Raw genomic sequence first — 13,194 nt, forward strand, 5'->3', positions numbered from 1 at the left:
GCAAGACCAAATTCCAGAATCAGGCCCCACAAGACTGGACCCATCAGAACCAGAACCTACAGAACCATGCCCATCAGTACTATAAGCCCCAGTGTGACACCCATCAGAACCATGATTTCCAGAAGAAAGCCCTCCGAAACTCCCTGAGCGATACCCACCGCCTTCCAGGAACCGTTCAAAAACGCCAAAGCCTTTGCAATGCCCACCGGGACTGTCTTTACCAACACAAAACCCACTGTTGAACCAGTCCAAGGCACCAGGACAAGTTTTCTCAGAGACCTCCCAGAACACCTTGAAGCTCCAAAGAGATCCCCATAGGTCAGAACGCCCCTTAGGCTCACATGGAGAACTATCAAGAACCCCTATGGAACCTAGGGCAATTCCCGAGTCAGGGCCACAAGGACAAACATCAAGATCAGGGCTTTCAGGGACCAGAACCATCTCTGGGCATGCAGGCAGACTGGCAACATCAGAACATGTTCCCACTAAGGAAGCATCAGAGCACGCTAACACCTTAGACACACTTGGGCATTCTGGCACACAAAGAACATCTGGGCACACTGGCACAAGAGAAACTTCTGGGCATGTCAAGGAACTGTGAGCCTCAGGGTCAGCCAAGACAGGACCAAAACCAGGACTGGCCAAAAAAAATCATCATGACTAGACTTCGCAACTACTGGACTTTTACACGAGAATGCAGGATCAGACTTAGATGTCGCTGATTCCAGCAAAGTCAGTAACAAATCAGATTCAGGGGCACTAACAAGACAGGACAAATCTTCTGATGTATGCACTGAACCAGATAGGGACTCCACAACTACCTCTGGACTGGACAGAGGCTCATCTAATACACTGGATTGGAGCTCATGAGGCGCTGCAGAACAAGTCAGTATTGCAGCAGCCCCCACTGGACTAGGCAAAACTGAGGAATTCCCTGGACAGGAAGGGGACTCTGGAACCTCTGCCACAGCGGCCAGAGAACCAGAATCTTTCAGGATACAGGGCTGGGTTTCAGGAACACTCATTAGACCGGACTGAAATTCTGAGATTTCTATTATTTTGACCAGAGAATCAGAATTATCCATGTTACAGGGCAAGACTTTTGAAACATTCAGAGGACAGGGCTGGAGTTCCTCGGCTGTTACAACACTGGAGAGGGACTCAACAACATTGGTTAAATCAGACTGTGTACAGGGCAAGGTATCTAACACACTTGCTGACGAGGACAATATTTCAATGGCTTCTGCTTCGCTGGGCAGAAATTCATCAAGTTTTATTAGAGCAGACTGTAATTCCAAAACAGCTGCTAGACAAGTGAATATTACTGCAACACCAACTGAGGTAAGCAGTGCCTCATACTCCTCTGCTAGAGGGTTTGAAGTATCCAAAGTACTGGGTGAAGCATAAGACTCTGCGACCACAGCTTCACTGGACAGGATCACTGAACAGTCCATATTGCAGGGCAAAACCATGGAAGCACCTGCTGGACAGCATAATGATTCTGTGACCTGAGTTTCATTGGAGAGATCTACTGCACAATTCATGGTACAGGGCAAATTTACTGGAACACTTTCTGAACACGGTAATAATTCTGCGATTTCGGATTCACATAGCAGACGCTCTGAGTTATTCACGAAACTAGAGTGAGGTGTAGAAACAGGAAGATCAAAACACAATGTTTGCGCATCTGAATCACCATTCAATTGTGAAATTGGAAAATTCAGATGCTGGGGTTCTGAGGTTTCTGGACAGGATTGCTGGGACTCGGAAACTGATGTAGTGCATCTATTGGCATCTGCTGGATCAGACAGGAGTTGAACTTTATTAACACAGGTAATTTCTGCAGAAGTGTTTGCAGAGACAGGCAAGATTTTTCTGGTGTCTGTTTCACTGAACAAAGACTCATGAGTACTGGCTAGGCTGGACTCAGAAGTCAGCAGGACCTCTCGATTCTCTGCTGAGAAATTTGTGCAGGGCAAAGTTAAGAAAGTATCAGTGGCTTCTGTTTTACTGGGAAGTAACACTGAGTTATCCATGGTACAGGGTGGAGTTACAGGAACATTCACAAGACATGGCAGGGACTCAGTAACTGGAGAAGTGGGACAGTCTCCAATTGACAGTGTGTCTTCCCTGGTATCAACTGATTGAATCGCATAAAAATCGTCCAAAATCATTTTCCACACATCGATCAATGGAGCCACAAAGTCATACCCACACACACCAGTTTTTATTAGGTTATAGGCAGACTTAATGCATGCATTCAATACTAATTCACTTTTTGCACTGTAAAATTGACAAAATGAACTTGAATCATTCTTCCATTCATTGACCAGAGCTTGTATCTCTCCTTTCTCAAATGGAGGATTCCAAGCATACTTAACAGGCAGATCACAGTTTGCAAATGTGGTTATGGCAGAAACATGCATTGGATTATTTAGCAGGCGATTGGCAGATTTCTTATTCCTAAGGATCTCCAATACCTGTAGCAAGTGTTGGACTGTAGTGTATGCAAATTTTTCTTGCTGCACGAATAGATTGATTTGTTCAATACTCTGTAATATATCCTCATAATCATACTCAGATAATTCTTTTAAACAAAAATCTTTATTTTCCCTAGCCAGTGATGAAAGTTCATTAGTAGTTTCATAAGTCCATTTAACTCCCCTGAAAGACAATTGCATTTCATTATCTGTTAATGGCAGAATCTCATTGCAGGTCTGATGCGCAGTCGCTAAAGATAACGATTCTGCAGATTGGACACGTTTCTTAGAACGTTTGCGTTTTGCCTTTGACCTTGCTGTTTTTGGTGATTTATTCAAAGCTGCAGGAAAATTATCAGTAACACTTTCTGCTTGCTGATCATTTTTGCAAGCAATTGAAGGAGCAGCTGATTGGCCTGCTGCCAGGAGTTCATTAAGAGGAAAAGGCAATGGATCTATGCGCAACCAATTGTGAATTACAAAAGCTATAAATTGCAAAGGACTTTGTCTAAACTGAGTGTGATCTAAGACATCGATTGCCCAATCAAAAAGTTTGCCCTTAAAAAGAGCACAAACGATCCAATCAGACCAGGTAGAAATTGCAGAAGCCCGAAAGTCGGGATTGGCCAGAACTTTAACCAATTCTGATATAAATTTGTCTGTAACTTCAGGACCAAGCTTTTCAAATTTTTTAAAGGAGCAGGACCCCTGACAAACAGTGTCATAATTTCTGGAAATCCCCCCCACAATAGGGATTGGTAATGGGGCTATCATAATGTCACGCTTGGAGGTGTATTCTCCACGGTCAGCACGTGATGCATAAGCTGACGTGAAGGGGGTACACACACCAGCACAAGGAATCAGGATATCCCCAGTTTAGTGGAGGAGAGGACTGACTCCAATAGGAGATTGTGGCGCACAGAGCCGATGCAGATCCGAACAGCCACAAACAATACTTTCGTGAAAACGTCTCAGCGCAAAGTAGCGCTGAGCGCATAAACCAGAACTGAGGAGATCAGGACAGGTGGACAGAATGAACGCTTGCTTAACTAGCCACTACTTAGTGACAGCAAGCGTCCACAACAAGACAGACTGGAATGAGGCAGCCAATGCGTTTGCAGCGATGGCGTGCCTCACAAAGACAGGACAGGATAGTCAGGAAATAGCAGGATCAAGATAGATGAACGTAACACAGATAAATATACAATAAGTATGTTTTCCTAGCGTATTACAATTACAGCTATCAATGAAACTATTTGTAACGTCTGGCTAACATATGTATATATCGGCAATGAACCGATATATGACATAAGCAGGAACACTGACTAGAACTGGAGCAATACAGGGAACAGGACTCAGAAGGATTCGCTATCTCTTCGCAGAGATGAACGCAATCCACAAACGGGACCAGGAACAGGATAACTAGCTCAGCACGGGTGATCATGATACGCGCATCCACCAAAACGTGCTGGAACTGACTAACTGAACACAGGATATAAACAGTTCGTGTACGTATATATCAGCGTCACTGATGTATCAACGTAACACGAATACAAGGAAAATAATAAACGTGCTGGTATGCATATATATGGGCAATGAACCAATATATGATGCAAAACCAGCAAAGTATCTTTAGAACAAGAAACACGGTCTGGGGCTGAGCAACAGCAAGACTAGCTTACACTGAAACTATGATAGCCCAAGGAAACCCTGCAGGAAGCAGATCTTTATACTGAGGTCATCCAATGGGAGCAGACATGCAGATTCCCACACAGGTGAATGATAATCAGTCACAAGCTGACAGCAGGGAAAGGCAGACAAAGCTATGCAGCTTGCATGGAAAGAGATCAGAACTGCCTCAGCAGCACTACTACTGCCAGCAATACCTGCTGCAGCAGCGATCATAACACTTCCACTGCGGTGTCCCAATGGCCACACATTTTCGGAAGGCCTCAGAATCCACCAGCTTGTATGGTAACAGCTGGCGAGCTAACAGTTCCACCAAGCCAGCTGTCAGATGCCAGGCAAGGGGGTGACTTGCAGACATTGGCTTCTTCCGCTCAAAGATTTCCTTCACGGACACCTAGCTGCTGCTGTGGGCAAAGGAGCAGGAACGGCTACCACCACACATCCAAGGAAGGCAGCAGGCATGGCACGCAAGTCCCGACTCAGGGAGGTAGTGACGAAAAATAACAATACAGGGGGACTCTTTCAAGGCCCTGTTGTATATGGGACAAATAAACTTTAAATCCTTTAACGACAATCTGTTATGGAGGGCAAGTCTGCCATCCATTCAAGTGAAAGGTATGCACTAGTATAAAGCAGTGTGCAGTCACAGGGATGCAGTGAAAGGATGGGAATCAGGGTTTGATTCCGGTCCAAAGTGGGAGCCTGAGAAACGACTACTAGTAGTGTTGATCGAACACCCAGTTATTCGGGCTCGGATGGTTCAGATGTTCGGGATATTCGGCCGAACACCGAGCCTAATGGAAGTCAATGGGGACCCGAGCATGCCTGCTTTGCAGGCCTGAAAAAACTTGCAAAATGAGGGAAACTTCTGCAAAATGGTTTGGAAATAGTGGGGGGGGGCATTTACACACAGATCTTAGGTTCAGAATAAAAGCAAGGACTCATGTTTGCAGAGCAGTGCGCCAATTATACTTTACTGCCAATAAAACAAATAAAAGTCCCCAAAAAAGGTATACGTGTATGGGGAAAAACTGCACGCTTAAGGCCAATGCAGTTTATCGCCATGCATTTATAAATTTTATACAAATGAGATTCTGAAAAGCTGTCCTAGTACCAATGGGACCGGCAACGCTAACCCAGCACACATGATGGAAGAGGAGGCACAGGAGAACAAGGCCATGCTTTGTGACACAACCCAGGCCTTGCATGAGGACAAAATGCATGCTTAAAGCAATGTATTTTGTCGCCATGCATTGATAAATATAATAGAAATGAGATATTCCTGAAAAGCAGTCCTACCAATGGGACCGGCAACAATAAGCAACAGTAAAATGCAATAAAGTGTGTTTAGTTTATGGGCACAACTGATCCCAGCTGGCACTGAAAGTACGGTTTTTTTTCAACAATAAGCAACAGTAAAATGCAATAAACTGTGGTTTTTTATGGGCACTGTGGCTGCGGCCAGTGGTGAGGCTGAGGCACTGTGGCTGCTGCTGGCAGTGGTGAGGCAGGGGCTCTGTGGCTGCTGCTGGCAGTGGTGAGGCAGGGGCTCTGTGGCTGCTGCAGGCAGTATTGAGGCTGGGACACTGTGGCTGCTGCTGGCAGTGGTGGTTAGGCTGGGGCACTGTGGCTGGCCTGGCTGGCAGTGCTGGCACCTACCTAACCGCTACACTAGCTCTGTCTCCTACCTACCCCAAGCTAAACCCCAATGCGAATGGTGGAGCCAGCCGCACGTTCGGGTATTTATATATCTGAATACGTGACCCGCTCAGCCAATCACAGCTATGGTCACAGCCAGCTAGGCTGTGTGAACATAGCTGTGGAAAAAGCATCGCTCGACCCGAACTCGAACACCTTAATGTTCGGGGAATAACGAACAGTGTCGAGCACTGTTCAATCAACACTAGCTACTAGCACACATCCAAGGAAGGCAGCAAGTCTGCCATCCATTCAAGTGAAAGGTATGCATTGACTGCCAGGTATAATACAATGTGCAGTCACAGATGCAGTGAAAGGTATGCACTGACTGGTATAATAATACAATGTGCAGTCACACAAATGCAGTGAAAGGTATGCAGTGACTGCAAACACCTGTTTGTGTAGTGATGGCCGTGCTGGACTGGTGCGCACGATGGCGAGAGTGCAGGTGATGGCAGCTTTCGAGCCCATATGACCGGGCTGAGGTAGCTCAATGACAGAAAAACAGTGAAAGGTATACAGTGACTGGTATTACAATACAATGTGTAGCTGTCACGCAGGTGTAGTTAACAGGTATGCACGGACTGGTATATAAAACAGCATGCGGTCACACAGAAGTGTAGTGAACAGGTATGCAGTGACTGGTATATAAAACTGTGTGCTGTCACACACAGGTGCAGTGAAAGGTATAAGTATTATACAGGTATAAGTATTACAATACAATGTGCAGCTGTCACACAGGTGCAGTTAACAGGTATGCAATGACTGGTATATAAAATAGCGTGCGGTCACACAGGTGCAGTGAAAGGTATACAGTGACTGGTATTACAGTACAATGTGCAGCTGTCACACACACAGGTGCAGTGAAAGGTATACAGTGAATGCTATTACAATACAATGTGCAGCTGTCACACACACAGGTACAGTGAAAAGGTAGGCACTGAATGTGCTGGGCCTGGCACAGTGTAGCAATTAGCAAGAACCAGCTGTGACAGACAGGGCTGTATATGCAAGTGTCAGTGGGCCACACAAAAAAACAAAAAAACAAATCACAAGAACAGAGCTGTTTTGGTGGTGCTTTCCAGCAATAAATATCAGCAAGGAGCAAGCTAACAGACCTCCTAACCAGGGCCGGGACAAGGTCCACCACCAACAGAGGCTGTGCTGCCCAAGTGTGCCCCCCCCCCCCCCACACGCGTACGCACGCACGCACACACACACACACACCATTTAAATGTAAAAATAATTATGCATAAATGAAACCGTATTTTTCCACCGTAAATCAGATTTTAAGTTGAGTTTGTTTTTTTTAATCAAACTTAAAATTTTCATTAAGGCAGGCAGCATAATCTGCCACATATGTGTTTATAGGTGCCGAATGAATGATATACTATATCCATCACAAACATACTCATTCTGCACCTATATACACACAGGACAGACACTATGCTGCTTGCTTGCTTGCAGGCAGATCTTTCTCAAACAAACAACTAACCAGTTAGTCAGAATGGGGTCAGGATCTAAATACTGACTGTAGTAATACTACGTACTGTAAACTTTTGAAAATATGGCCACAGGTGCCAGTCCCAACTACGCAGCCAGCCAGCAAGAAGACGCTGCGAGGGACGTTAATAAGAAGGGAGGCGGACACACGCATGCATGCCAGTCAGGCACCAGCCAGCATCAAGAGAAGGGGCTGTAACTAGAAACCTTGGGGCCTCATGAAATTCATGGGGTCCCCCCTTCCTAGTTTCCACCTATCCACCCCCCTCCCTCCCCTGTACAAATGTGGCATATCCCTTCTCCTCTGTCTCTTATCTACAAAACTCCTAGACCTTGCTTCCCTACCGCTCAGAACCTGAGGACACTGAATGTAGCCAATGAGAGAGGGAAGGGCACTTGCGCTATTTACTGGGAAGAAATCCATGCTATCACTGCCATTAACTTCAACCGCAATTTCTGGCTATTACCAGTAATAAAGGTGACCTCTGGTGTCTACTATTTTATTATACCACTAAAATTAAGGTCGATACCCTTTTTTACCAGGGTGTGTGTGGTGCCCTATTTGTTTTGTCTCCACACTCCTACCCACACAATACCATGAAGTGCATATGCCCACATATACACTTAAGGCTCCCTGCACACTGCAAATCCGTTTTCCGATTCCGATTCCGATTCCGTTTCCGATTCCGATTCCGATTCCGTTTCCGATTTTCCTTGAATACATTCAACAGAAAAACGGATCAAAAAACGCAGCATGCAGTTAAGATTAAAAATCTGAATCGGAATCGGATGTAAAAACAGATTAAAAATCTGAATCTGAATCTGATTTGCTTGCAGTGTGCAAGAGGCCTAAAGGTTATCCGAAGTGAAGAATCTAACTTTACTTATGTGGGGCTTCTTCCAGCCCATAGAAGTCATTTGTGTCCCTCACCGCAGCTCCGGTCCTGGGTCCCGCTGGCTGCCTCTAAGGATTGCCTACCCTCAATCGGTTGGCGTCCTCTGCGCATGCGTGCACACACCCAAGTCACTCGCAGCATACTACTGCACAGGCGTAGAATGCTCCCGGTGACATAAGCGCATTCGTGGGCAGGCGTAAGCATGCGCAGAAGAGGCATCAGGGTTCAGCGATCCTTAGAAGCTGCCAGCGGGACCCAGGATAAGACCGAAGCTGCGGTGAGGGACACAAATGACTTCTACGGGCTGGAAAAAGCCCCACTTAAGTAAAGGTAGAGTTAATTCTTCACCTCATATATCCTGTAAGAACAAGCACTACACACACACTCTCTCTCTATGCTGATAGACACAAATACACATTACATAGACACTGCACATATACCCACAAATAAATACACAGACACCCTAGCAGCACTCACTGAATCACACACATACACTTCAAGCAGCACTCACTAATACAGACACTCACCTTCACTAGTATGCACACACCCATCCCCCTTCAATCCTGCAGCACTGGATAATCACACACACACACACTTCTCCATGCTGATTCATAAGCACAGTGACACACTCACTCACATCCCCCTTCAATCTTGCTCACTTGCTGCCGACCCACGTTCTCTCCCGTCTCCTCCACTGTCTCCAGTACTTTGGATGAGCCGACTTCTCGGAGGGGGGAGGGATAGATGGGTGGGGAATTTCCTCTGCACTCTGATGACCAGTGACCAGGAGCTGCTGCTAGGACTGAGGAAGACAGATCAGGCGAGCACTATCCTGGTCTAAGTATAAAAACTTTGTCTCCCCTCCTTACCCCGAGTTTCACCCCTTCTGTTGGAGTCACACAGGGCACAGTCTGAACCTCTGCAAAGCTTCAATATTCTGCCCGCACAAGCTCCTGCGTGCCTCCGGGCCCTTCTGCAGCTGAGGTGATAGTCACGCCCCTGCTCACATGAGACACGCCGCAGCTTGCAACATGTGTTGCTGAAGAGCGGGAGGGGCGGAATTATCGTGGCCCTGGCCCTATTGTACTCTCTCTCTCTCGGAGAGAACAGTACAGAGACAATCCACTCCGCAGCACTAATAGCTTTGCAGCAAATAGCAGGGCAAGCGCTGGGCAGTGGGCACTTACCAGTGGTCACTCACCACTGTCTCCTGCCTGACTCCTTCCTAGCTGCTGATTCACAGGAGACAGCGGGACGCTGAGAGGCACGTTTAGACAGCCGCAGGGGGGCGGGACCCACAGGCTTCCGACGTCACAGAGAGACGCACACCGGTTGGCTCAGTGAGAGAGAGGGGCTGGCGGCAGGTACCCGGAGTGAGTCCCAGTGACCATGACAACAGGGAAGTGGAGAGCAGAAATGTATACACTCCGCTCCCGCTCCGTTAGTCAGTCAGCATGTGTAAATAGCGGCGGGCGCCAGGCGGCACAGCAGGCAGCATGAATACAGCCGGGGTGGCGGCCAGCCAGAGGCAACACAGACTGCAAGATGCACCCACCCAGACTGCTAATGACCTGCGCCCCGAGGCTCTAGCCTCGCTGGCCTCTGTGTCGGCATGGCCCTGCTCCTAACTATCGCTTTTCCTATCTCTCCAATGTCTCTCCCTTCTCTCACTAATACTGCAGCACACGGGAGCCTGGCCCTCCCCTTCTCTATATAAGGCGGTGGCCATGTTGAGGATCTCGTCCTTTCTTGTGACTTGTGGTACTGAGAGCATCTCCAGTGCTGCTGTGTCTTACAGAAAGTCCTTTTCTCACTGTTTACACAGTGTTTTTGCATCCAAACACATTTTGAACATATTTATTATTGTATTGCTTAGATAGATAGTGATTTGATTGTGTTAGTCAGTCAGTGTAGCTGAGTATATATACTGTATAGTGTGCTTAGCTGAAGTATGTGCAGGCTAGGCCTGATAGATAGCCTAGTAGTAGCCTGAAAGTAGGTTAGGGTTAGGGATTAGTTCTTGATTATTTGTCAGTTACTGTGCAGTTAGTGTATTAGTTTAGTGTTAGACTTACACTAGCATAGTCAGTGTATATACTGTATACAGTCGCTTAGCTGAGGTCTGTGCAGGCCAGTGAAGGTAGGCCTGCTTAGCCTGCTACTAGATAGCGTAGCCTAGTAGGTTAGTAATTAGTCCTTGATTATTTTATATCAGTTACTGTGTTAGTTTAGTGTTAGACTTACACTAGCATACAGTCAGTGTCAGTCACACAGCACTGCAGCATCTCTCTCACTAGCTTCTGCAGCTGCTGCCTTTGAGTGTGTGACAGGCACAGTCTCTTAACCATTTCAGCCCGCGGGGATTTTTCACCTTATGCATCGGAGCAATTTTCACCTCCCATTCATTAGCTAATAACTTTATCACTACTTAGCACAATTTATTGATCTAAATCTTGTTTTTTCCGCCACTAATTTATTGATCTATATCTTGTTTTTTCCGCCACTAATTAGGCTTTCTGTGGGTGGTACGTTTTGCTAAGAGCCACTTTCCTGTAAATGCATTTTAACAGGATTAATAAGAAAAGAATGGAAAAAATTCATTATTTCTCAGTTTTCGGCCATTATAGCTTTAAAATAATCCATGCTACCATAATTAAAACCTATGTATTTTATTAACCCGTTTGTCTCGATTATTATACCATTTCAATTTTGTCCCTATCACAATGTATGGCGCCAATATTTTATTTGGAAATAAAGGTGCATTGTTTCCGTTTTGCGTCCATCACTATTTACAAGCTTATAATTTAAAAAGTGTTTGTAGTATACCCCCTTCAAAAACATATTTAAAAAGTTCAGACCCTTAGGTAACCATTTATGTCTTTTTTTTTTTTATTGAATTTTTTTTTCTCCATTAAACATTTTATGTGGGTAATATTTTGGTGTGGGACATAAATAGCTATTTTTTAATGTTAGTATGTGTGCAAATTGTAATATAAAAAAATGTGTAGTTGTAGTTTTACTATTTGGCCACAAGATGGCCACCTTCATTTTTGGTTTCCCTCCTTGTACTTCTCACTAAGCGGAAGTACAAGGGGGATGCGGAAATCTTTCCGGGCAGAAGAACTAAAGCCTCACAGGTGAGCGCTTCGGTTTTTCTGCGGAGGACAGGGATCGGTGATCGGGAACAATGTTCCCTTTCACTGATCCCAGGGCTACCGGGGACACCACGCGGGCACGGGGGCAGGCCCGCGATCACGCGCAGGAGCGCGCCAAAGCGCGGGAGCGCTGGAAGGCAGCCGCTCGGACGTGAGCTTCACGTCCGGGCGGCACAAATGGTTAATGTGTCACTCACTGTAATTCTCCAGGAAGTGCTCATATACTGTGAAAACATTTTGATTTTGCTATTTTACATTTTACACCTGTAAAACACATATATTGTATTGTTGTATACATGTTATTTGATAGTCAGAGCAGTCAGTGTATATACTGTATACCAGGGGTCCCCAAATGTTTTGGGTCGAGGGCCGGGTCAACATACTTCAGACTGCTGGGGGGCCGGAGTATACATTAAATGATGTCTTTGCGGGCCAGACAGTGAAGCATACCCAGGTGACAACCTGAAGTCCAATTGGACAGCAGTGTCACCTGATGTGGAATTTGATTGGAAACCAGCAAAATTACTGCTTTCTGCCTTCATGTGGATGGGTGGTGCCAGCACTGCTATTCTATGGACCACCAATATTTAAAGATGTAGCTGATCGCATCTATAAGTAATAGATTTTGTGTGGGGGGGAGCCGGTAAAAAAGCCTCAGGGGGCCGCATTCGGCCCGCGGGCCTTAGTTTGAGGACCACTGCTGTATACAGTCACATAGCTGAGGTCTGTGCAGGCCAGTGAGGGCAGGCCTGCTTAGTCTGCTACTAGGTAGCATAGCCTAGTAGCCTGTTAGGTTAGCGATTAGTCCTTGATTATATTATATCAGTTACTGTGTTAGTTTAGTGTTAGACTTACACTAGCATACAGTCAGTGGCGGTCAGCACTGCAGCATCTCTCTCACTTCTGCAGCTGCTGCCTTTGAGTGTGACACACACTAGTCAGGCAGCCTCTTACTAGAGATGGCTCGAACGCGATCACGGAGAACCGCAAACTTTTCCGGAAGTTCGGTTCGCCCCCATAGTGCACCATTGGGTCAACTTTGACCCTCTACATCACAGTTAGCAGGCACATTGTAGCCAATCAGGCTTCACTCCCTCCTGGAGTCCCACCCCCCTTATAAAAGGCAGGCAATGTCAGGCTTTTCACTCACTCGTGTGTCTGCAGTAATTAGATCAGGGAGAGCTGCTGTGCAGAGAGAGCTATAGGGAAAGCTTAATCAGGCTCTTGTAGGCTTCTTAGCTTGCTCCTTGCTGATTCTTATTGCTAAAAAAGCACCCTTCAACAGCTCTTTTGAGAGCTAATCTTGTTCTTGTGATCTATTTTTTTTTTTGTGTGTGTGGACCACTTGCATTATATACAGCCCTGTCAGTTAGAGATGGCCTGAACGGTTCGCCAGCGAACAGTTCCCGGCGACTTCCGGTGGTTCGTGATCGCGGAGAACCGCAAACTTTTCCGGAAGTTTGGTTCGCCCCCATAGTGCACCATTAGGGTCAACTTTGACCCTACATCACAATCAGCAGGCACATTGTAGCCAATCAGGCTACACTCCATCCTGGAGCCACTCCCCCCCCCTTATAAAAGGCAGGCCCCGCCGGCCATTATACTCACTCTTGTGCCTGCAGTAAATAGAGAAGGGTCAGCTGCTGCAGTGCAGACTCTCTCATAGGAAAATATTAGTTAGGCTCTTGTAGGCTTGTTAGCTTGCTCCTTGCTGATTCTTATTGCTAAAATAGCACCCCACAACAGCTCTTTTGAGAGCTAATCTTGTTCTTG

The sequence above is a fragment of the Hyperolius riggenbachi genome, chromosome 2 (genome assembly GCF_040937935.1).
Source record: "Hyperolius riggenbachi isolate aHypRig1 chromosome 2, aHypRig1.pri, whole genome shotgun sequence".
Taxonomy (NCBI): Eukaryota; Metazoa; Chordata; class Amphibia; order Anura; family Hyperoliidae; genus Hyperolius; species Hyperolius riggenbachi.